The following is a 23,791-nucleotide window of genomic DNA, read 5'->3' as shown; positions in this document are numbered from 1 at the left end:
ATCTCTTTGTGCCTCAGTCTACCTATCTGGAGAATGAGGCCAACAACAGTAATTACCCACTAGGGTTATTTTAAGGTACATAAAGTAGCACCTGACACAAATAGACACTGTATTAAAGTGTGTTAAGTTAAGCAGAGGTTGCAGGGTGGTGTTTAGCCTCACAGTTAAGACGCCTACCTCTCACATCAGAACGCCTGGGTTCAGTTCCCAGCACCAGCTCCAACTCCAGCTGTCTAGTGCAGGCCCTGGGAGACACTGGCGATGGCTCACGTGGTTTAGTTCTGCCATGCATGTGGGAGAGCCGGATTAAATTCCCAGCCCCCAGCCTTGAAAGGTAGGCAGGCAGAGGTCTCCCATCTGCTGGTCTGCTCCCCAAATGCCTATAACAACAGAGGCCGAGAACTCAGTCTGGGTCTCCCATGGGAGTGGCAGGGACCCAATTTGTTGGAGCCACCTTCTTCTGTCTCCCAGGGTGCACAATAGCAGGGAACTGGAGTGGGAATTGGTGCTGGGACTCTGATAAAGGACTGTGCGCGTCCCACGTGGCAGCATAACCTCTATGCCAGTTGCCCACCCACTCCGAGTGTTCTTCCATGAGAATCCCTCTATTCGGGCCCACTGTGCCTATGTCTTCACCAGGACAAGTTTCTTCCAGGGCACCCTGAACCCCCCACCCCGGGGGGGGGGGGGGAGGGGTGGCTCCTGGGCTGCTGTTTTCATTTCTGCCACCAGGGGTCAACCTTGCACACATTTTCTGGTGCTGAGCTCTGCACTTGCGCTGGGAAATTCAGACCACTTTGGGGGTGAGAGGGTAGATGTCAGGATTGATGTCCATTTCGAAAATGAGACTGAGGCTCAGAGGGGTTAAGAAACTGGCCTGACATGGGGTAACTAGTAAATGGCAGAGCTCAGAGCCAGCCCTTGAGGGAAGCCAGGCTGTCTCCCCAAGGTAACCCTCTTAGACCTAGGGCGAGGACCTCTGAGAAGCAGCAGTAACGGGGTGGAGGGAGCTGTAGCACCCTGAAAGCTGCCTTCCCTGCGCAGATACCAGGCGGTGGCCCTGGTCCCCGGGAGCTCAGGACTGACCCACGCAACCTGGAATTTACCGCCCTTGCTGGGACCCCTTCGCCTCCTTTCCTGCTCTTCTGTCTTGGGCTGATGAGGCCCTGAGACCCAGCCCAAGATCTGTGAAGGCCCCTGCTGGTTAAGGGAGGGTTATGCCTCCAAACGTGGGTCCCAAGGATGGCGGACGGAGGAGATCAGCCGCGCCCCCTGACCGACAAACCAGAAGTGAAGCAGCTGGGTACAGCCCTGTCCTCACCCCTGGGGGCTGGCCTCGCAACTCACTTCCCAAACTTGAGAGGGTCAGGGGAGGTGAGCTGGCGGCAGCTGTAATCAACTCAGAGATGTTGGAGACAAGAAAAATGGACTGGGTGCAGCCTGGGGCTGGATCACAAACCCCTCCCAGCCGTGTTCCTGCGGGGCAGCCTTAGGCAAACTGCCTACCCTCTCTGGGCTTCTGCTGTTTTTCTGTAGTGACCTGAAGGTGACTGCAGTGAGCTGAAGTGACCACCGCTAGCCAAGCCCTGTGGGTGCCAACACACTGTGAGCTCAAGAGCAAGGCGCCAGGAGGGGAAGGGGAGGAGGGGGAAGGGGAGGAGGAGGAAGAGGAGGAGGGTGGTCTCAGCATGTAAGTAGGTAAGAAGGCAGGACTTGCTAAGTGAACAGATGAACCAGAAAATCTCAAGGCAGGCAGCTGCCCCCTCTCCCTCCCTCCCTCCCTCCCCACTCCCCCTCCCCTCTCTGTAACTCTGCCTTTCAAATGAATAAATACATCTTAAAATTTAAAAGAGGGTTAGACCTCACCCTTCCTCCAAAACAGGAACCCCCTTTCTAAGGAGCAAAACAAGATACTTGTCAAACAACCCTCCAGCAGGCATTGTGGGGGCACCAGAGCTGCCCTGAATTCCTTTGCCTGGCAGCCCAGTCCAGGAGGGGTGGGGGTTGAGAGGAGCATGACACAGCTTGCCAGGGGTGGTGGCCACTCACCCGCTTAGTGTGTCCTGTGCCCAGGGATGGCGGCCCAGCCCCACCCTTTCAGAAGTGACAGTGCCAGGAGCCCCAACCGGAATGTCCAGGTGCTCATTAAGACCCATTACCTTTCCCTGCGGCCAAAATTACAGCAAGAGCACAGTGGTGACACCAGAGGGCCAGGCTGCGGGGACCGGGCAAGGGGTGTTAGTGGACACTTCCTGAATACATTCCGTTTGCTGGTTCACACACCCCCCCCCCCCCGCCATGCCCTCAAGGGCAGGGGCAGGGGCTGGGCCAGGCCCAATTCAGAAGCCAGGATTCCCATCTGGGTCTCTCCCATCACCGCTGCCTGCTGCCTCCTATGGGGCAGTTCAGCAGGAAGCTGGAATCAGGAGCCAGAGCCAGGAACCCAGACACTCCCACTGGGACGCAGGCTCCCCATTACTGTTCGCCAACCACTTGATTAGTATCTTAGACACATGTAGGATACTGACCAGGCTCTACTTTAAGCACTTTGCAAATATGAACTCATTTAACCCCAGAACTCTATGGGTCAGTGCTCTCAGTGTCCTTTTACAGATAGGGAAACCGAGGCAGCTGGTGGTAAGTGGCAGAGCCGGGATTTGAGTCCAGGCAATACCAGAGTTTGGATGCCTGCACGAGGTCCCGGCACCCAGCTCTTTGTGTCCAAGTTTCTCATGGAGTCCCTGCCCTGCCCCCACCCTTTCTTTGGGCCACTTCACCCCTGAAAGGGCTCTGCACCCCTCAAATGCAAAATGGGGCCACTTAGTAAGAACAAAGAGAGAGCCCAGAACAAGGTGGGAGGCAGCTGTGGCTTTTTTTAAATCCAGGTATTACAGCGCCTCTTACAATTAGAATGAATTATCTTTTTAAATGACAAAACTGTGGAGTCACTTTTTTTTTTTTTTTTTTAAAGATCTACCCACCTATGTGAAAGACAGAGTTACACAGGGACAGGGGGACACAGAGATGTTTCCATCCACTGGTTCACTCTCCAAATGGCCACAATAGCCAGGGCTGAGCCAGGCAGAAGCCAGGAGTCTCTCTTCCAGGTGGCAGGGAGTCTCTCCTGCCCACCCTGGCCCCTCTCTGTACTGTGAGTCAGGGGGAGACGCCCACCCTGGCCCCTCTCTGTACTGTGAGTCAGGGGGAGACGGGGCAGACTCCCCGCCTCTGTGTACTTTCAGAAGATGCTGGGACTTCAGGCCAGGCAGGGGCCCCCTTGAGCTGTCTCCGAGCACAGACTTGAAAGCAGGGCCCCACCCACACCACTCACAAAGGGGTACATTCTGGGCAGCCTCCCCCTCCTCGGGACCCCGCACCTCGCTCATACCAGAGAACACTGTACTCAGCTGTACTGCAGGAACCTTGAACTTGAGGGCACAGCCTCAGAAGATCAGAGAACCTTCTAAGACTCCTGGGGGTGACACCACCATTGTGTACCCCAAACCAAGAGCTGCGGCTGCTGACTGAAATACAGAAGATTAAAGACAGGCAGCTGAAGTGCGTGGATGAATGGAATCATGGAGCAGCCAGCCCCGCTCCACTCCTAGGCCGGGCGGGAGGGCTTCCTACCGCCGGTTAGCAGTGCTGCTTCTAACTCCCATCACGGATAACCGCTGCCGGAAATCGGCTCTCAAGCTCATTTTTTGTTTTGTTTGTTTGTTTTTTAATTTTATTTATTTGAGAGGTAGAGTCACAGAGAGAGGAAGAATGAGAGATCTTCCATCCACTGCTTCACTCCCCAAATGGCCCCAACAGCCGGAGCTGAGCTGACCTAAAGCCAGGAATCAGGAGCTCCCTTTGCATCTCCCATACGGGTGCAGGGGCCCAAGGACTTGGGCCATCAATCTCTCTCTCTCTCTCTCTCTCTCTCTCAAGGTCTTTGCTAAGCCACACAGCTGTGGTGCAACAGAGGCGGGGTCTGATACCAGGAAACCTGTTGGGATGTGACCACCAGCCAGCCATCCCCTAGTGCTGAGGAATAGGGACCAGGAACTTAGTTCAGCCCAAAGGACGCAGCGGTCGGAGAGCGAGTGGAAGGGGAGGAACAGCAAAGCCATCCCCCTCTCTCCACAGACAAACCCTGGGCCGTGGAACCCAGTTCCAGACCTCAGAGAAATGAAGATATTTGGACAGCCACACACAGGCCAAGGCTCAGAATGCCAGATTCGAGAATGGTGTGCCTTGTGTCACCACTTTGCTGAGGCTGACGTAAGCTCCCCTGCCCGCAACACCTCTCAGGGGCAGATCAGCACCACCCCCACATGAGCCCACAATGTGGCTCCCCTGGGATCCCTGGACGGAAGTGCACGTGCCTGGAACATGTGGGGCTCTCCCGGCCTCCCCCAAACCTCCCAACCCAGAACAAGGTCACTGACTCACTGTCACCCGCAGTCAGAAGTCCACAGGGGACGGGGGACGCCGCCTGTGCACACAGCAAGGGGCAAAGTCTCCCTCCACACTTCCACCCCACAGGCAGGTGCAGCGGGTGCACAGCGCGGTACAGGAAGATTCACCCAGGCCCCTTTCCTTTCCCTTCACCTCCCAGGGTGGCGAGCAAGGCAAAGGGGGCACCCGTTACCCGAGCTGTTCCCTTCGTGTTGAGGTCACCCATGTTGATTGGGCCAAGGGGGTAGAGTCCTTGCCCTCCCCCCACACGCACGCACACCGTGTTTTCGCTTGGGTGAAATGTCTTCTTGTGTAACAGCAAACACAACGGATGTCCATCAGAGCCAGCCCCGGGGAATACTTCCTAGGTGGCGCTTTCGCAGTAGGTTGACCTCATCTGTGTGGATGAGGTCAAAGTCGGATCCAAATCCCAGCTTCGCTCCTTAGATGCCACCTTAGGCAAGTTCCTGCACTCTGCCTTGGGCCCAGTTTCCCTGTTCTGTAAGCCCTCCCTGAGGGGCTGCTTTAAGAATTCTTTCTTCAACATGCAATCACCTAATGGGGCGGGCATTTAGCCGAGGGGTTAGGGCTCCCTTGTCCCACATCCGAGCCCCTGGGTACAATCTCTGGCTGTCCCACTCGTGCACACCCTGGGAGGGAAATCCCAAGTAGGTTGCTGGTTTCAAGCAAGCTTTGGCTTGGCACAGCCTCTGGCCATGAGAAGCACTTGGCCAGTGAACCAGTTGGATAGCAGACTGCTCAAGCTCGCTCTCTTGAGCTTTCAAATAAATAGATAAAAATTTAGGCGGTGCCGCGGCTCACTAGGCTAATCCTCCGCCTGCGGCGCTGGCACACCGGGTTCTAGTCCTGGTCGGGGCACCGGATTCCGTCCCGGTTGCCCTTCTTCCAGGCCAGCTATCTGCTGTGGCCCGGGAGTGCAGTGGAGGATGGCCCAAGTCCTTGGGCCCTGCACCCATATGGGAGACCAGGAGAAGCACCTGGCTCCTGGCTTCGGATCAGCGCAGTGCACCGGTCGCAGCGGCCATTGGGGAGTGAACCAGCGGCAAAGGAAGACCTTTCTCTCTGTCTCTCTCACTGTCCACTCTCTGTCCACTCTCTCACTGTCCACACATTTACTGCAGTGAACAAAGCAAGGTCCATGCCCTCAGGGCCTTCTGTTCCAGGGGAAATGAGTGTCAGCAGTGAGAAGTCCAACAGGGCAAGACCAGCAGGGCAGGGGAGCCCAGAGCTTTTGGCGGGAGTCTGGGGTGAGACCACTGAATACAGGGTCTCCAGGGAAGGCCTAGGAAGGGGCATGGGGGAGACTGCCCAGAGCCAGCACGCACCTAGAGAAAGGGACTGAGTCCCAGGACCGTGTGACAGTGAGGGGAGGACCGTGCCAGCGTCCGGCCAGCAGTGTACAGCAGGTCACACCCTTCCTGTGGCATCCAAGCCACGCCAGCATCAGGGTCCCGAACAGGCCTTGGTCTAGCACTACCTCCCGCTCACACAACCCAGGAGGGTCTCAGGGTCCCTGGTCTTTGTGGACAGCAAGATCAGAGAACTACTCAGTCTGAAATCAGCTCCTTGTCAGGCTCCAACCGGGCAGTTCTGAAAAGCGAGCGCCCAGTTCAATCTCAACCTTCGGGCTGTGTGGCCCTGCAGGAGCTGGGCTGTGTGGCCCTGCAGGGATTAGGTTTAGGGCACTGCAGGGACTGGGCTGTGTGGCCCTGCAGGAGCTGGGCTGGGGAGGCTGGGGCTGCTGCCTTGCTCAGTCTGACAGGGAGGGCTTGCTTCCTGGGTTTTAGAGTGGACGGTAGCTGGCAAGGAACCCATCTCAATTTGTTCTAAGAGGGTAGTGAGGGGACAGACAGGCATTTGGTACAATGGTTAGGATGCCATTGAGAACTATCTATGTCCATTATCTCATATCGGAAAGCCTCATTTGAATCCCTCCAGATTCCAGGATTCTAGGATTCCTGCTTAAGTACCTGGCTGGGAGGTGCTCGGGTCTCTGCCACCCATGTAGCAGCCCTGAATTGAGTTCCCAGAACTTAGCTTTGGTCCTGGCCCAGTCCCCACTATTGCGGGCATTGGGGAGTGAACCAGAGAATGAAAGTGCTCCCTCTCACTCCACCCACCTCTTTCTCCCTGCTTTCAAAAATACAAGTAAATGAAAATAAATCAGGCTGGCGTCGCGGCACAGCAGGTTAAGCTACCACTTGAGAACCCTGCATCCCAGGTCAGAGGTCAGAGTGCCACTCCTGGCACCTCTACTTTTGATCCAGCTTCCTGCTAATGCACCTGGGAAGCAGCAGACATTGGATGGAGGACTTGAGCCCTTGCCACCCGCGTGGGAGACCAGGATGGAGTTCCTGGCCTCTGGCTTCAGCCTGGTCCAACCCACATTGTTATAGCCACCTGAGGAGTGAGACAACCTGTCTCCCTTTTCTCAGTCACTCTCCCTTTCAAATAAATAAACTTAAAAAAAAAAAAAAGTAAAAAATAGGGACTGGCTCCTTGGCATCGGCATCCCATATGGGTGCTGGTTCAATTCCTGGGTGCTCCTCTTCCAGTCCAGCTTTCTGCTGTGGCCTGGGGAAACAATAAAAGATGGCCCAAGTCCTTGGGTCCCCACACCCACATGGGAGAAGCTCCTGGCTCCTGGTTTCAGATCGGCCCAGCTCCGGCTGTTTTGGCCATTTGAGGAGTAAACTAGCAAATGGAAGACCTCTCTCTCTCTCTCTCTCTCTCTGTCTCTCTCTCTCTCTCCCTCTGCCTTTCAAATAAAAATATTAAAAATATATATGAAACAAGAATTGGGTATGGCAGGAAGAAGCACTGAACCCCATTCCAACAGGGAGCCGAGACAACACTGGGGCTCCTGCCCAGGGAAGGGAAGCGTGGGGACTTGATTGCTCACAGGGAAGTCACGGGGAAGAGCTGTGCTCACTTTTCTCAAAAAATAAAGAGAACAGGGCCAGCGCTGACGCCCACTCTGGCTGCGGGCTGGAAGCTGCTCGCGCCCATGGCGGCGGCCCAGGAGCATTCCTGCAGCCAGGTTGGGCAAGAACAGGACGGCCTGTTTATCGATGGAAAGACTCAGAAGCAGCGCCTGCCGCTCTTCCCTTCTGTAGCATTCCCCGAGGCCAGGGAGGGTCTCACGTGTGGATTCCAAAGCAGTGGATGCCCTCCTCTTCTGCCCCCAGGAGGGGGCAGCTGCCAGGCCCACTGCAAGCGTGAGGCCCCTCTGGGTCTGAGATGCCCACGTCCGCCACAAAGCACAGGGACCAACAGGCCTGCAGACGCAGCCCCCTGCCAGTGGCCGCCAGCATGACATGCACGCCTCTGGGGGCTTTGTAAAAGCTCCCAGGCCTGGGCCCTGCCCAGACTGGTACAGCCCAGGGTAAAGGTGTATTTTAAGCTCTCAGGGCCCAGTGCTATGGTATAACTGGTAAAGCTGCTGCCTGTGATGTCCGCACCCCACAAGGGTACAAGTTTGAGTCCCAGCTCCTCCACTTCCAAACCCAGTCCCTGCTAATGTGCCTGGGAAAGCAGTAGAAGATGGCCCAAGCGCTTGGGACCCAGCCACCCACGTGGGAGACCAGAAGAAGTTCCTGCCTTCGGCCTGGCCCAGCCCCAGCCGTTGCAGCCATTTGGGGAGTGAACGAACGGATAGAAGACCTCTCTCTCTCTCTCTCTCTCTCGATATAACTTCTCTCTCACACTGTAACTCCAACTTTCAAACAAACAAATAAATAAATCTTAAAAAAAAAAAAAAAAAAAAAAAAAAACTTCAGCAGGAGCTTGCAGCACCCAGCACGGCAAAGGTAACCATGAAGACTGTCCTTAGGAGGGGCAAGAGACAAAGCATTTTACAAAGCACAAGGGACAGTATTACTCAGTTAAGGGCAGAGATGCCATGTGACTGCTCAGGTCACACAGCAAGGAGTGGCAGAGAGGAAATTAAAGGTCTGGCTGACCCTCCAGACTTCGACCTGGCCCAGCCCCGGCTGCTGCAGCCATCTGGGGAGTGAACCAGCACATAGATCTCTGTCTCTTCTTTCCTCTCTATCTCTGCCTTTTAAATAAATAAATCTTTTTTAAAAATACACAGAAAGAAAACAATAGGAGTAAATTAACGAAGTAGGACGAGTCCCAGAGGATGGGAGAGTGTCTACGCTGGAAGGCAGACAGCCGGATCCACAGCCTGATTGGCTGCAAAGACCACACCTCGGGGCCCGCGTCCGGAGCAGCAGTTAAGGCACGGCCTGGGCTTGGGGTGCACAGAGGGAACTCTCTGGATTAGAGTCCCAGCTCTCTTTACAATCCCACTTCTTGCTGACGCACATCCTGGGAGGCAACAGGTGATGGCTCAAGTAACTGCGTCCATACAACCTACATGGGAGACCAGGATGGAGTTCCAGGCTCCCGGCTTTGCCTGCCTCAGCTCTGGCTGTTTCAAGCATTTGTGGAGCAAACCATTGAATGAAAGATATCTTCCCCTCTCCCTTTTGAATAAATAAACAAATAAAATTTTTAAAAAAAGGAACACAAGCCAAAAGCACGTATCAACACAGGGGCCGCGCTCCTAAGCAGCAGCAAACGCAGAGTCCGTAGCCACTGGCTGTGAAAACACAGGAAAAGCTGTCGTGGAATTCAGACACTGAGTCATCTGGTAACTCGGGAACGAGATCTGGAATGAACGCGAGGCTCGCGAATGCGGGTGGTGCTGGAGAAGCTGGGACCCTCTGTCTCTGACCTTTGAAAGAAAACTCCTCAAACAGCCCCCCAAAGAGCAGCTGAACGCCAGCGCTGCAGAAGCAGGCACTTCCCACAGGCCGCAGGTCACATGCGGCCGCAGATGACTCTACAACAAGTGCACGCTTGTCCGACCGCGCTGACGGGAGCGGGCATTCTCTGTGCTACTGGATGCCAGCATCATTTTTCTTTATCCAGAACAAGGAAGCATTGATATGAAAGGCAATTGCTTCCAAGGGCATTTGCTGAATCCACGCCTGAGAAGGTAAGGGCCCCGCCCCTCCGCTCAGCCTCCAGAGAGATCCACGCTGCAGCCCTCTGGGGACCACAGAAAAGCAGAACTATCCCAGACGGCGGTGCTCACGCCAAGGAGACCGAGAAAAGGAAATGAGGAAATGACCCGAGGAAGGCCAGCCCACAGGTGCCAGACGCAGCCACAGGCCACCTGGCTGTTACCCAGAGCTGTGGTCACAAAAGGAACTGTGGCATGGCTCCCAGCAGTGGTTCTCAAACTCTTTGTTTTCCTGGTTGCTCCTGCAAACAAGTCCATGGGCCATTTTCTGGCCTCTTTCATTTCCCAATGTGATCAGCTCATATCAGAGTACCCGAGATGCAGTCCCACCATCCAGCTTCCCGCTAATGTGCCTGGGAGACCTGCATGCAGTTCCAGGCTCCTGGCTGTGGCCTGGCCTGGTCTCTTTCAAATAAATAAACTTTTTTCTTTTTTTCTTTTTTTTTTTTTTTTTTTGACAGGCAGAGTGGATAGTGAGAGAGAGAGACAGAGAGAAAGGTCTTCCTTTTTTTGCCGTTGGTTCACCCTCCAATGGCCGCCACGGCTGGCGCACTGCGGCCGGCATACCACGCTGGTCCGAAACCAGGAGCCAGGTGCTTCTCCTGGTCTCCCTTTGGGGTGCAGGGCCCAAGTACTTGGGCCATCCTCCACTGCCTTCCTGGGCCACAGCAGAGAGCTAGCCTGGAAGAGGGGCAACCGGGACAGAATCCGGTGCCCTGACCGGGACTAGAACCCGGTGTGCCGGCGCCACAAGGCGGAGGATTAGCCTAGTGAGCCGCAGCGCCAGCCTCAAATAAATAAACTTTTAAAACAGAAAGAAATACCATGAGAAGGGGCAGGTGTATAGGCTGGTGGTTAAGATGCCCAGGTCCCACAACAGAATACCTGGCTCAGCCCTCTGCTCTGGCTCCTGACCCCAGCTTCCTGCTAATGCAGACCCTGGGAGGCAGAGGGGATGACTCAAGTAATTGGGTTCCTGCCACCCACGAGGGGGACTTGGACTGAGTCCTCCCACTCCTAGCTTCAGCCCCAGTCCTGGCCACTGGACAACTGCGGAGAGAACCAGAGTGAAAGTACATGCTCTCTCTAAATAAATAAATAAATTTTAAAAATGCTGGCAACCATAAACAAAAGAGAAAGCTCTGTAGGCAGCCCTGTGGAATGAACATCAAGGCATAGGAGGCGCTTGACAAAGCTCCCGGGAGAGCCTCCCGGAGAGGCAAGCCGACTCTAGTGCTAGGCACGTCTGGATTCCATGCACAAGTGTCTTCATCATACGCCTTCTTCCGTGTTCTTTTGGAGGGCCCCCTGCATGCATGGATTTCAGATTTTTTTTTTTTTTGCACCAAAATAAGCTTATCTTTTCATTCCATCATCCACCGGCTTGTTTCAGTGCTCTTACTGTTAGGCAATAAAAGCCAGGTGCAAGGCAGTGCTATTTTCTGTGTGACAAGAGAGAGAGGTCAGAGTACACATCCGGGGGCTGGCGCCGTGCGTGACACAGGTTAAGGTGCCACCTATGACACCATGCTGGTTCACACCCCAGATACTCCACTTCCAATCCAGCTCCCTGCTAATGTGCCTGGGAAGGCAGCAGAGGATGGCCCAAGTGCTTGCTGGGAGACCTGCATGCAGTTTCAGGCTCCTGGCTTCTGCATGGAAGTTGTAGCCATTTTGGGAGTGAACTGTGGGTAGAGATCTCTGCCTCTCCTTCTCTGTCACTATGTCTTTCAAATAAATAAAAATAAATTTAAAAAAAAAATGCTCACATGAGCTGATACTTGCATTCAGAACTTTAAGAGCAGCTAACTAGTGAGGTTAAAGGATTGGGTGGCCGGGTGCTCTTACTGGGTGTACTTTTTAACCACTTTTTTTCCCAACCATACAAACATGCTTCTCACTCATTAAAAAAAAAAAACAAACCAGCAACCTGTAGGGGGGGGGGGGATCATATGTGAAGTGCTAAGGTTTATGGGGATTTTATTGTGAAAGCAAACACTCAGAGGACTTGGGGGAGTCACAGGCCAATCAGCAGGTACCTCGTACCCAGCGCCAGGGGACCAAGACCCTTCTGAGAATTCCATGGGTGGGATCCAAAGGAGTGGTGGGAAAGAAGCATGACCCACACGTGACGGGAAAAGGAAGGGCTGCAGCAGGGGGCACTGCGGTCAGCTGGTGCAGCAGGGGGCATGCTGGATGCCGAGTCAAGTGACCAGCTCTCTCGGGAGCACAGCCGGGAAGCCCCGGGCACGCTCTCGGGGCTGCTTTTCCCCTCTGGAATGCGCAGGGGCTGACGTGGGGCTCAAAGGCCTTCTTGGCTGTCATGGAAGTGGGCACCACTCTCCCGAGGCCATTCTGCCCTTGGTCACAGGCTCCAGTCCTTTCCTCTGGGGTGGGCATTCGGCTTAGTGGATAAGATGTCGATTGCAGCACGTGCGCCCTAAATGAGAGCAGCTGCGTTGGAGTCTGAGCTCCACTCCTTTTCCCACTAGATATGCACCCTGGGATGGGCCAGACCCCTGGGAGACCTGGGTTTTATTCCTGGCTCCCAGCTTCAGCCCGGCCCAGCCCTGGCTCTTCTGGGCATTTGGGGGAATGAACCAGTGGACAGATCTATGTGTATCTGATTCTTTGCCTCTCAAATAAAATAAAAGTAAAAATAAAATGAGAAGCCTTTTCTTCAGGCTGTATCATGGATGGACTCACACAGGTACATGTGGGCAGACAGACAAGGGTGGCGCCACAGGCTCTGTTACCACAGGAAAAGGCAGAAACAGCAACCTCAGACTGGCTAAACAAGAGACCGGCATCCAGAAAGCAGCAGCTGTTTTAGAGTCAAGAGGGGCTGGTCTTGTGGCGAAAGGGGTTAAGGGGCCACCTGTGACGCTGGCATCCCACAGGGGGTCCAGTTCAAGTCCCAGCTGCTCTAATTCCAATCCAGCTCCCTCCTAATATGCCTGGGAAAGTACACAACTTGGGAAGATGGCCCAAGTCTCTGGGCCCCCATACCCACATGGGAGACCCAGATGGAGCTCCTGGCTCCTGGCTTCGGCCTGGCTAGCCCTGGCTGTTTTGGCCATTTGGGGAGTGAACCAGCTGATGGAAGATATCTCTCTCTCCTCTCCCTTTCTCTCTCTGTAACTCTGACTTTCAAATAGATAAAAATAAAAATCTTTTAAAAAATCCGGTCACTGAACACCCAAACCAGTTTCACGGGCCAGGGGTGGATCAAAGTCAGGGTCCCTCCTGTCTTGAATGCCACAGTCCCTCTCCCTGGGTGCACAGGGTAAGCAGGACCTGGTATCCTTTATTTTTAATATTTGTGGCTTTAGCCACTACGCCACAACGCCAGCCCTGCAACTGCAGATTTAACGGACAACCAACGCCATGGGAGGTTCCTTCCAAACCCCCCACCGCCAAGACAGCGGCGCCAGCAGGTGCGGGACGCCGCCCACACACGGCGCTGCGGGGCTGTGCGGTTTTGTCGCACGGCTGCAGGCCGCGGCACTAAATGAAGGAGCCTCGCTTGAAGAGGGCCCTTGACCCGCGGAAGGTGTCCAGAGGCACGGGGCCAGGAAGGGGAGCTGCCCTGTGGAGTGACACCGCCCAGGGAGAGGACACTGTTCCCGAGATTGCCGGGGAGGGCGGGGCCCGCCTCGCCAGAGGGCAGGAGAAGGCCATCGGGGTGTAGCCGTGGCACAGACGACCCCAGAAGGGAACTGCTGATGCTCTGAGCTGACCCCAGGCAGGCCGAGGCTGCCAGGCCCCGCAACGCCCCTCTCTCTCAAAATCAGTATTACCACAGACGCCGTGAGTGCTGGCGCGCAGCTTCCTCTTCCTCAAGTGCGAGCAGAGGTGCTGGGCCCTGTTGTGGGGTGGCCAGGAAAACGCTGCCGCTGTTATATAACAGATGGTGGTGGTCTCGGGCGGAACCTGACGCCCCTCGCCGCTGAGGCGGGGCCCCAGGTGGGAGTGCGGGCGACCACCGCAAGGCCTTCTGGGTAGGCTGGCATCCCATCGGAGCCTGCCCGTCGGAGCCTGGCTCTGGCCTGAGTCCACCGCAAGGCCTTCTGGGAAGGCTGGCATCCCGTCGGAGCCTGGCTCTGGCCTGGGTCCACCGCAAGGCCTTCTGGGTAGGCTGGCATCCCATTAGAGCCTGGCTCTGGCCTGGGTCCACCGCAAGGCCTTCTGGGTAGGCTGGCATCCCATCAGAGCCTGGCTCTGGCCTGGGTCCACCGCAAGGCCTTCTGGGTAGGCTGGCATCCCGTCGGAGCCTGGCTCTGGCCTGGGTCCAACCCCTCAGGATCAGCTCCCTCCGCCTCTGGGTGCGGCCGTCCCTGCCTATTGGGGGGAGGAGGGCTCGGAGCCACAGGGCGCTCGGACCTGAGGAAAGCCATCCCTCCCTGCGGGCTTTGATGTAGTTTTGACACCGAGGGGAGCCACCTCCGCCCACACCAGCCAAGCCCTCTCCGGGCCACTTGGAAATAGCTCTGTGGCCATGAAAGGAAGTCTCCTGGGTCGCGCTTCTGCTTTGCCTGGCCCACTCCCTAAGGCCTTGAGCCAAAGCTTTGGGGAAGGAGTGAGCCCCTGGAATTGTGGGGACAGCTGTGGGCATCTGGGGGCGGGGGCGGGGCGCTGCACAGCCTTGGACAGCCTCACAAAGGCACCTGGGACCCCAGGAGAGGATCCCTGGATGGGAGGCAGACTCGCGGGGTGAAGGCGGGCGGCTGGGCACAATGGCTGTTTGTTTCCAGGGCTGCTCCTCCCACCTCAGCCCCCAGGCACCTGCGGATGAGTAACTGCAGTCCCTGTGCCTGTGTGTTCTGGGCACCATAAACAGGAATCTCCAGAGCACAGGCGGGGGTGGGGCCAGGCTGGGCAACACGGTGGGGGGGGGGGGCGGAGGGCACGGACAATGGCACTCCCCAGTTCATCTCCGTTTATCTAACTGACTTGAAAGACAGACGCAATCTCCCAGCCACTGGCTCACTCTGCAAACGCCTGCATTGTCTGGGACTGGGCCAGGCCAAACCCAGGAGGCCAGAACTAGATCCGAATCTCACACGTGGGTGCCGGGGTTCTCACTAGAGCCATCACGGCTGTAGGAAAATGGAATGGGGAGCCAGGACTCAAACCTAGGGACCCCGAGAAGGGGTGTGGGAGGCCCCCAGCAGCAGCATGTCAACAGCTGTGCTGAGCACCTGCCATTGGCTCAACTCTTGAGGCTTGTTTCAGCTGTTGCAGTAGCCTCCGTAGTAGCCTTCCTAAGTCTCAGCAAAGTCATTACAGCCTCTGGTGGACCCAGGGACCCTGTTAGAACCACAGTCAGACCATGGGGGGCCCCTTCTGCACCCGGAGCCCTCCAGCATCCCCTGACCTCTCCCAGAATAAAAGCTGAATTCAGTCCCAGCCACCTGTGACTTGGTCACCGACTACTCTCACGCCGCTTCCTCTGCCCCAGCCAACGTCTGCATCAGTTCCCAAGTCCACGTTGTGTTGCTTTCCCTGCTGCCCAGGACGCTCTGCCATGGATGGTCTGGTGGGCCCGTCCTTCCCATATTCCCCCCAGTCAGCTAAAACAGTATCTGCTCTAAGGTCACCTGCACGCAGGTCCACCTCGTTCAATTATTTTATTTTTAAAGACAGAGCTTTTCCAGCCACCTGTTGCCGCCCACAGTGCACATTAGCAGGAAGCTGGAGTAGCAGGTGGGACTCCATCCCGGGATGCATGGGAGGCTGGCATTCCCATCTGCAGCTTAACCCATTGCCAGAGTGGTCATCAAGGCGCAGCAGCGGGTTAAGCAGCTGCTGGCCCATGAGCACTGCTTCCCTGGTTCGAGTTGTGTTCCAGCTGCTCCATTTCTGATCCAGCTCCCTGCTAATGTGCCTGGGAAAGCAGCAGAGGATGGAAGACAAGGAGGGGGTTCCGGGCTCTTGGTTTTGTTCTGCTTATTGTGGCCATTTGAGGAGTAAACCAGCAGATAGCAGATCTCTCTCTGCCTCTCTGTCTGTAACTGCCTTTCAAATAAATACTTTGTTTCTTACGGTTTTATTTATTTGAGAAGCAGAGTTATAGACAGAGAGGGAGAGACAGAAAGAAAGGTCTTCCATCTGCTGGTTCACTCCCTAAATGGCCGCAGTGGTCAGAGCTGGACCGATCTGAAGCCACGAGCCTGGAGCTTCTTCTGGTCTCCACGTGGTTGCAGAGGCCCAAGCACTTGGTCCATCTTCTACTGCTTTCCCAGGCCATAAGCAGTGAACTGGATCAGAACAGCAGCCAGGACAGGAACCGACGCCCATTTGGGATGCCAGTGCCGCAGGTTGAGGCTTAGCCTACTATGCCACAGCGAGCTGGCCCCAAATAAATAAATTTTAAAAAAGAAAGGCTTGGGGCCAGCACTGTGGCATGGCAAGTAAAGCCGCCGCCTGCAGTGCCGGCATCCCATATGGGTGCCAGTTCGAGTCCAGCTGCTCCACTTCCAATCCAGCTCTCTGCTATGGCCTGGGAAAGCAGTGAAAGATGGCCCAAGTCTTTGGACCTCTCGCACCTGTGGGGGAGACCCGGAAGCAGCTCCTGGATCATGGCTTTGGATTGGCCCAACTCCGGCTGTTGTGGCCGTTTGGGGAGTGAACCAGTAGATGGAAGACCTCTCTCTGCCTCTGCCTCTCTGTTACTCTGCCTTTCAAGTAAATAAATAAAACCTTAAAAAAACCAAAGCTCCCACGGTGCCCAGCACTCACTCCTTCCTCCCCCACTGCACTTGCTGCTCCACAGCAGGCACCACCTGTTTTTGTACCTGCAGCTCGGGCACAGTGGGATCAGCCCCACCGGAAGAGGGGCAGGGAGGCCCCAGAGCTGAGGGTGCACAGCCTGGCGTGTTGAGTCTTTGCAAGCCGGTGGGGACTGCATCTCTGCATCTCATCCTAATGAGTCCATGCCGGGGCTACCTGGGAGGGATCAGTTACCAAGCCCGTGAGAAGCACACACAGAACCTAAGTGAACCTTCACAGCCTCCCTGGGAGGGAGGTCCTGTGGTCTCCCCATTCCACAGGAGCATCCACTGAGACCTGCAGAGTTGGGTGGGCATTGCGGTGCAGTGGATTAGGGCACGGCTGGGGATGCTACATCCCACAGTGGAGTGACAGTGCCGGTCCAGCTATTTCGCTTCCACTCCAGCTTCTTGCAAATGCATCCTGGGAGGCAGCAATGATGGTTCAAGTGCCTGGGTCCTTACCATCCACGTGGGAGACCTGGATGGAGTTCCTGGCTCCCGGCTTTGGCCTGGCCCAGCCCCAACTGTTGTGGGATTTGGGGAGTGAACCAGCAGATAGAAGAGCTCTCTGTCACTCTATCTAGTAGACAGAAAATAAAATTTTAAAAACATTTAAAAAAAAAAAACCCACAAGAGAAGTGATTTGCTCAAGATCACACAGCTAGGGGACGGGCAGAGCTGGGAACTGAAGTCCACCTCCTGACCTTGCCTCTCCCTGGCCCTGCATCTATTCTGTGTGAGGAGCCACCCCCTGCTTCTCTCTGCCCTTTCATTCCCACACAGTCACCAGATGGGAGCCACTGGGCCCAGCATTAAATCCCACAGGGCAGGGGGGTGTGGAGGTGCTGATGAGGCAGGAGGCCCTGGGGGTATTTCGACAGCAAGAACATGTGGGCTCCCCTGGCCCTGGCAAAACCTGAAAGGCCACTTGGCCACTCCCAAAGGCCCTACTTTGCTTAGATGAGAGCTCCACCTTGGGGCGCTCAGTCCCAGAGCCTCTGCCGCCCTCTGACGTCTTCCCACCCCGATGCACTCGTGGAAAACCATGCATTAACTGAACCCTGGACAGGGGCTGCCTCCGTAAATACCTCCCCTTCTCATGCCCACTGCGCTGCTTCTGCTGACGGGGCAGGACTTGGGACCGGTCAGGTTGCGCTTTCTCTTTTAAGCACCCTTTTAAGCCATTAGCCCTGGCTCATCTGGAAAGCCTGCCCTGCCTGCCTTTTGATTACACAATCCATCAAACTCAGTGCCGTGTCCATTTTCTCCCACAGGTGGGGACCCTACAGCTCCCAGAGTCCCGCGTGCTGATGGGAAGGCTGCCTCGGAGGTTTTGCACGGAGCCCGTACCACCCCAGGACCACTGCTCAGGACCAACCTCCACTCACCCGATGGGAAATGCTTTCTCTCCCTTGGTATTAAAAAAAAAAAAAAAAAGCTAAGATATAATTCTAACACAAAATTCACTGATTCATGGGGCCAGTGCTGTGGCGCAGCGGGTTAATGCCCTGGCCTGAAGCGCCGGCATCCCATATGGGCACCGGTTCGAGTCCTGGCTGCTCTACTTCCGATCCAGCTCTCTGCTACGGCCTGGGATGGCAGTGGAAGATGGCCCAAGTCCTTGGGCCCCTGCACCCACATGGGAGACCTGGAAGAAGCTCCTGGCTCCTGGCTTCAGATTGGCGCAGCTCAGGCTGTTGCGGCCATCTGGGGAGTGAACCATCAGATGGAAGACCTCTCTCTCTCTGCCTCTCCCCTTTCTGTGTAACTCTGACTTTCAAATAAATAAATTTTTAAAAAATAAAATAAATAAAATTCACTGATCCAAAGTATACAATATCTGTGGGTTTTGGTACGGGCCTTGGATTACACAACCACCAGCACTTTCCAATCCTCAAGCCCTTCTATCACCCCAAAAAGAAACCCTGCGCCCATTCACAGCCGGGCCCAAGCCGCCCTTCCCCTGGCAGCCGTCTGCTTTGTCTGCACGGCCTCGCCTGCCAGGACAGCCACATAAACGTGGTCGCATGGTCTGGCTTCCACCACGTGGCCTACTGACTTCCACCGCACCCGGGCTGTAGCGTGGGTCAGGACTCCTCCCCTTTACACGGCCAAATACTACTCCACATTTGTCAACCCGCTGACCAGCTGGGGAACACTTGGGCTGCTGCTATTTTTTGGCGACTATGCTGCTGTGAGTGCCCATGGTCAGGTCTTCCTGTGGCGCCCTGACTTCAGTTACCCGGGATCCACACCTCGGAGAGGGGTTACACCACCAGGTTTCCACGGCACAGGCACTTACACTCGGACCCGCGGTGTATGAGTGCGTGCCTGATCCACTTCCTCCACAGCCTTGCCAATACTTGTTATTTTCTTTTTCTTTTTTTTTTTTTCTTGAAATTACAGCCATCCTGGCGAGTGTAAAGTGGTTTCCTGCTGTGGTTTTGCACACCATCTTTCAAGGAAACAGACTTCTGCAGAACACCAGGCCGGAGGAACACGGCGCTGAAGGCAACCCTGGCTACAGCCTGCGGCGCTGGTGCTGATCAACAGAAATAGCAGCAGCAGCTAACACCAGCAATGGCGGCCCAGGCCAGACTCCTCATCTTCACGACGACTGTACAAGGCAAGTACTGCTATGGTCTCCACTGGAGGGATAGCCAAACTGAGGCGCACAGGGGCCAAGTAACTTGCCTGTGACCCAGAAGTTCCTGGACTGTGAGCCCAGGCAGCCTGGCCCCAGAGCTCACGGATGGTTTTCTGGCCTGGGAAGTCTGGTGTGAAAGCCTCGGGGTAAGGCAGGAAGAACAATGCCAAGGCGCCCGATGGTCAGCCTAGGTGGGCCCAAGGTGACTCCTGTCTTCCGTCTCTGCACCTGCTGATGGCTCAGCCCTGTGTGCAGCAGCACTGTTCCCATCGCAGGGGCGGTACCAGGCGGCAACTGGAAGGCCAGACACACCTGCTTCGGGGTTCCAGTTCCACCACTCAGACCTCGATTGAGTTAAGTCACTTCTCCACTCTGAGCCTCAGTGGGTGTAACAGCAACATCTAACTGCTAGGACTGTCGTGAGGGTTAAAGGAGACCTGCATGACCCACAGAGGCAGGCACAAACTCCACAAAGCCAGTGGGATTTTAATCATGGGCTATTTTGCCAAAAATCATCTATGACCCAAATATGCCAAAATTTCCCTTAACTAGATGAAAGGAATCCCCTATCAGAGCGTGGGTTTGAGTCCTGTCTGCTCTGCTTTCAATCCAGCGCCCTGCTAATGCTCTAGGGAAAGCAGCGCAAGATGGCACACGTGCGTGGGCCCCTGCACCCATATGGGAGACCCAGATGGAGTTCCTGCCTATACTGGCCCAGATCCAGTCATTGTGGAATCTGGGCCTTTTTGGGAATGAACCAGCAGATGGAAGATTGATCTCTGTTTCTCCCTATCACTCTGCTCTGTCCCTCTGCCTTTCAAATAACTAAATAAACCTTAAAAACATTAATAAAAGGTAGTTGTGTGGTGTAGTTAAGCCTGGATGACATCAGCCCATCAGTAAGGCCGCTCTCCTGGTGCAGGTAGGCACCCTGCTGAGCGCTTCCACCTGCTGTTCCCATTCAGGAAATGTGGATCCTTATTATTAACAACAGAGAAAGGATGTGGACTATGCCACCTGCTATTACATGAAAAGAAATACAGAAGAGCTATATTTGGGGAGTTTTTAAAAACTTTCACTTCTAAATTTCCCTCTGAGGGACTTAAAGTAGAAAGAGAGGCCTGGTGTCACAGGGTCGCCAAGTGTCACAGCGAGAGCTCTAGAAACTGCTCACACCTGGGCTCACGGCGTCTTCACCCTGATGTCTCAGCTCAGGATCCATCCAAATCCTCGCCTTTTGTTCCTTTTGAAAGCAAACATGCTGACGCCATGGGCTTTGTGCACCTGAGACACTTCAGATCTAAAGAGGGCCATTAGAGGGGAGGGAAATACACAACGTCTTTGTAAATTACAGACTGGAATTGCAAGTGCCACTGCAGTGTGCAGGATATGGTTTACAGGGAACCCATGTGCTTATACACAAAAGACTAGAGGCTTCTGACTCCTCCCAGAATCCAACAAATGCTTCATGTTCAACCCCCAAAAACTGGGAGCAAAAGAAGCTGCAGCCAGTCAAAGGCGAAACACACCTTCTCTCCCCTCCCCTTCCCTGCTGTGCACTCAAGATGGCTTGTGTGCAAGTCTCTAATAACAGACATTCTTGGGATAGCTGGAGACACTGGATATGGGGTGGATGTCAGATACTTAGTGGTGAAGACTGAGGGGGGTTACTCTGCAGGGGCACAGGCTCAAGTCTTCACACAGAACTAGGAAGCACGTCAGTAACATACTTTCAGATGGCGCACAGAGTGTGCACGTGTACACACGCCTAAAGCAGATGATAGCGCTAATTATGAAACGAGGGTGTTTGTTGTACCACTTCTATCTTTTATATGTTTGCAAATTTTTATTTTTATGTATGTGAAAGGCAGAGAAACACAGAAGATAAAGATCTGCCATTTACTGGCTCATTCCCCAAATGCCTACAACAGCCAGGGCTGGCCCAGGCCGAAACCAGAGGCTGAGAACTCAGCCTGCGGCCTCCCACCTGAGTGGCAGGAACCCAAATATTGAAGCCATCACCTGCAGCCTTCCAGGGTCTGCATTATCAGGAAGCTGGAATGAGGAGCAGAACCGGGACTCGAACCCAGGCACTCTGATATGGGATGTGGCAATCCCAAGTGGCGAACCAACCACTCAGCCAAATGTTCTGCCTTTTTCATGTGTTTTTAAAGTTTTTCATAATTGTACGTTTTGGGAATAAGAGGAACCAAACTAATAGGCCATGTATTTATCCAAGATTTAATCCACATTGATGTTCAGCCAGGACGCACTGACACCCATGGTTGTGATACTCAAAATGCCCCCAGCAGCTGGCGAGCAGCCTGCCCTGGCCTTCTGGGGCCTCCCCAGTGCCACCCCCAGCTGCTGAGTCCCAGGTACCCCCTGTGATTGCTGCGCTGGTTAGCAGCAGATATCTTAAAACCTCACTCCCAAACATTTCCTTGCCTGGGTTTTGTTGTTGTTTTGTTTAAGGCACAGTGGCAGAGAGAGAGGGAGAGACAGACAGAGATCTTGCATCTGCTGGTTCGGTCCTCAGTGACTGTCATGGCTGGATCTGGGCCAGACCGATGCCAGGAGCTTAGAACTCCACCAGTCTCCCCTCTGTGTCACAGGGACCCAAGCATGTGGGCTATCGTCCACTGCTTTCCTGGTGCATCAGCAGGGAGCAGTATCAGAAGTGGAGCAGCCGGGACTCAACCCAGCATTGGATATAGGATGCTGACATCACAAGTAGAGGCCCAGCCCATTGCACAACACGGTCCCTGCCTGAATGTTCTACTAGCCCTGTACTACTCTCTCAAGGGTAGGAATCTCTCCTCTCAATATAACTTGCTTCCACGAATAAGGACAGGAAGAGGCTAAACATTCAGGTTGGCCTGAGTTCAAACCCCAGCTCTGCTACCTCCCAGGTATGTGACTCTGGGCCAGTCCCTATACCTCTCTCAGCCTGTTTATTTCACCGCCAGATAGAGTACCATCAGTACAGCGAGGAGCTTCTTTCAGGTCTCCCACATGGGTGCAGGGGCCCAAGCACTTGGATTGTCCTCCACTGCTTTCCCAGGCCATTAGCAGGGAGCTGGATTAGAAGTGGAGCACCTGGGACAATGGTCATACCCTCCATACCACATCGCTAGCCCCCTACAATGCTTGCTTTGAAAATGCAAATTTGTTACAATATGAATGATGGCCAAGGTATCTTCAAGAAGTTCTGTATTCTAAAAAACTGCATGGGTTTCAAAAACTGCACCCAAATAAACTTACCTCTTCATTCCATTTCCCACGACTATTCTAAAGCATCCTCATAATGGGGCAATGTGAGTGACAGGGATCCAACCACCTAGGCCGTCACTGCCACCGCCCACGGTCTGCATTAACAGGAAGCTGCAACGGGAGTGGAGCTGGGACTACAACTCAGGTCCTCTGCTAAGGGGTATGGCATTGTGGCATAGTGAACTAAGCTGTCACCTGGGACCCCAGCACCCAATATAGGCACTGTTTTGAGTCCCAGCTGCCGCACTTCAGATCCAGTTCCCTGCTAATGGCCTGGGAAAGCAGCAGAAGATGGCCCAGGTGCTTGGGCCCCTGCTACAAGACCAGGAAGAAGCTCCTGGCTTCTGGCTTTGGCTTGGCTGTTACAGCCATTTGGGGAGTGAACTAGCAGATGAAAGATCTCTCTCTCTCTCTCTTTCTTCCTCTTTCTGTAACTCATTTGAATAAATAAATATGAAAAAATAAATAAATAACATCCTAACTGCCATGCCAAACACCCACCTAGTGATGAAGTTTGTGAATGCTGAGCCCCTAACTCCATTTTCCCACAGGCCTGGTGGGTTTCACTGAGGTATTTTACACAGCATGGTATCTTATCTTTTAGCAAAGCCAAGGTCATGTTATAGCAGAACTGACGGTAGATCCCAGCTCCCGGAGTGCCGGGTGAGGTGTACACACAGCCTGTACACCCAGGCCTGGGGCCACGACAAGCACTCAGGAAGGGTCAGCTAAGACGGTGCTCACTCTGCATCCAGACAGCGCCTGCTGCCCAGGGAGCACTGAGCAAGCTTGCCTGGAGAGGGCTAATTACAGAGACTCATCCTTCTCTCCCGAGGTTGGGGAGGGGCAGCAATCGTCAAAACCCTAAATTAGAGACTTGGCTTCAAAGAGCCAATGCAGCCCTGCCCATCCACACACAGCCCAGTGACCTGTCCCATTAGCTGGTGTACTACTGGCCACTGCAGGACATCACAGGGCCCACTTTGAGATAAGGAGCATAGATCCAATCCTTACATCGGAGCCGCCGTATGGTATTAAGTGGTTACGAGCCCCGGGTCAGAGGTCAAATCCCGGCTCTGCATACCAACTGCATCACCTGGAACAGGTGACTTGGCCCCTGCTGCCTCAATTTCCGCTCCTGTAGAGCAGAAATAGCAGTGGGGATGGAAGCCATCAACAAGCTGATCGCATCAAGCCCCTGGCGGTGTGTCAGACACAGAATGCAACCTCGGTGAATGGGAGCTGCTACCCTCCCCAGGGCTGGGCAAGAAAAATCAGCCACAGCCAGAACAGGAGAGCGCTCAGGGAAGCTCCGACCCTGCTGGGCCTGGGCCCCAGGGCACGGTGGGCAGGAGCGCACGCCCATCAGCCTCCCACTGCAAATCCTTTCTGACAACAAGAGCCTGGCTCAGCCACAACCAGGGAGGAAAAGAGACTTGTTCTGGTCTCGTGAACATCATTTCCAAAAAACACAGCGCCTTCTTGGCTGGAGGGGGTTGAGTCAGCCACCTGCACTGGCCCGCAGCACGTCCTCCTGGTGGAAGCTGACGGGCGCAGGCGCACTGATCTGTCCTCAGGAGAGGGGTGAGCGTCCGGCAC

The 23,791-nt window shown here is 54.7% G+C and overlaps 1 protein-coding gene across 2 annotated transcripts in view; it reads right to left on the bottom strand.

Moving 5' to 3' along the window:
* The window catches only part of CDH1 (cadherin 1), a 66,950-nt gene that overhangs the window by 21,220 nt on the left and 21,939 nt on the right, over window positions 1-23,791 (bottom strand). The gene's annotated exons all lie outside the window — the stretch shown is intronic.

Source organism: Oryctolagus cuniculus, chromosome 18 (genome assembly GCF_051225735.1).
Source record: "Oryctolagus cuniculus isolate XC-2025 breed Fujian yellow rabbit chromosome 18, ASM5122573v1, whole genome shotgun sequence".
In the NCBI taxonomy this organism is placed as follows: domain Eukaryota; kingdom Metazoa; phylum Chordata; class Mammalia; order Lagomorpha; family Leporidae; genus Oryctolagus; species Oryctolagus cuniculus.
Note: the sequence above shows the minus strand (reverse complement) of the source record. Positions and strands in the feature narration are given on the sequence as shown.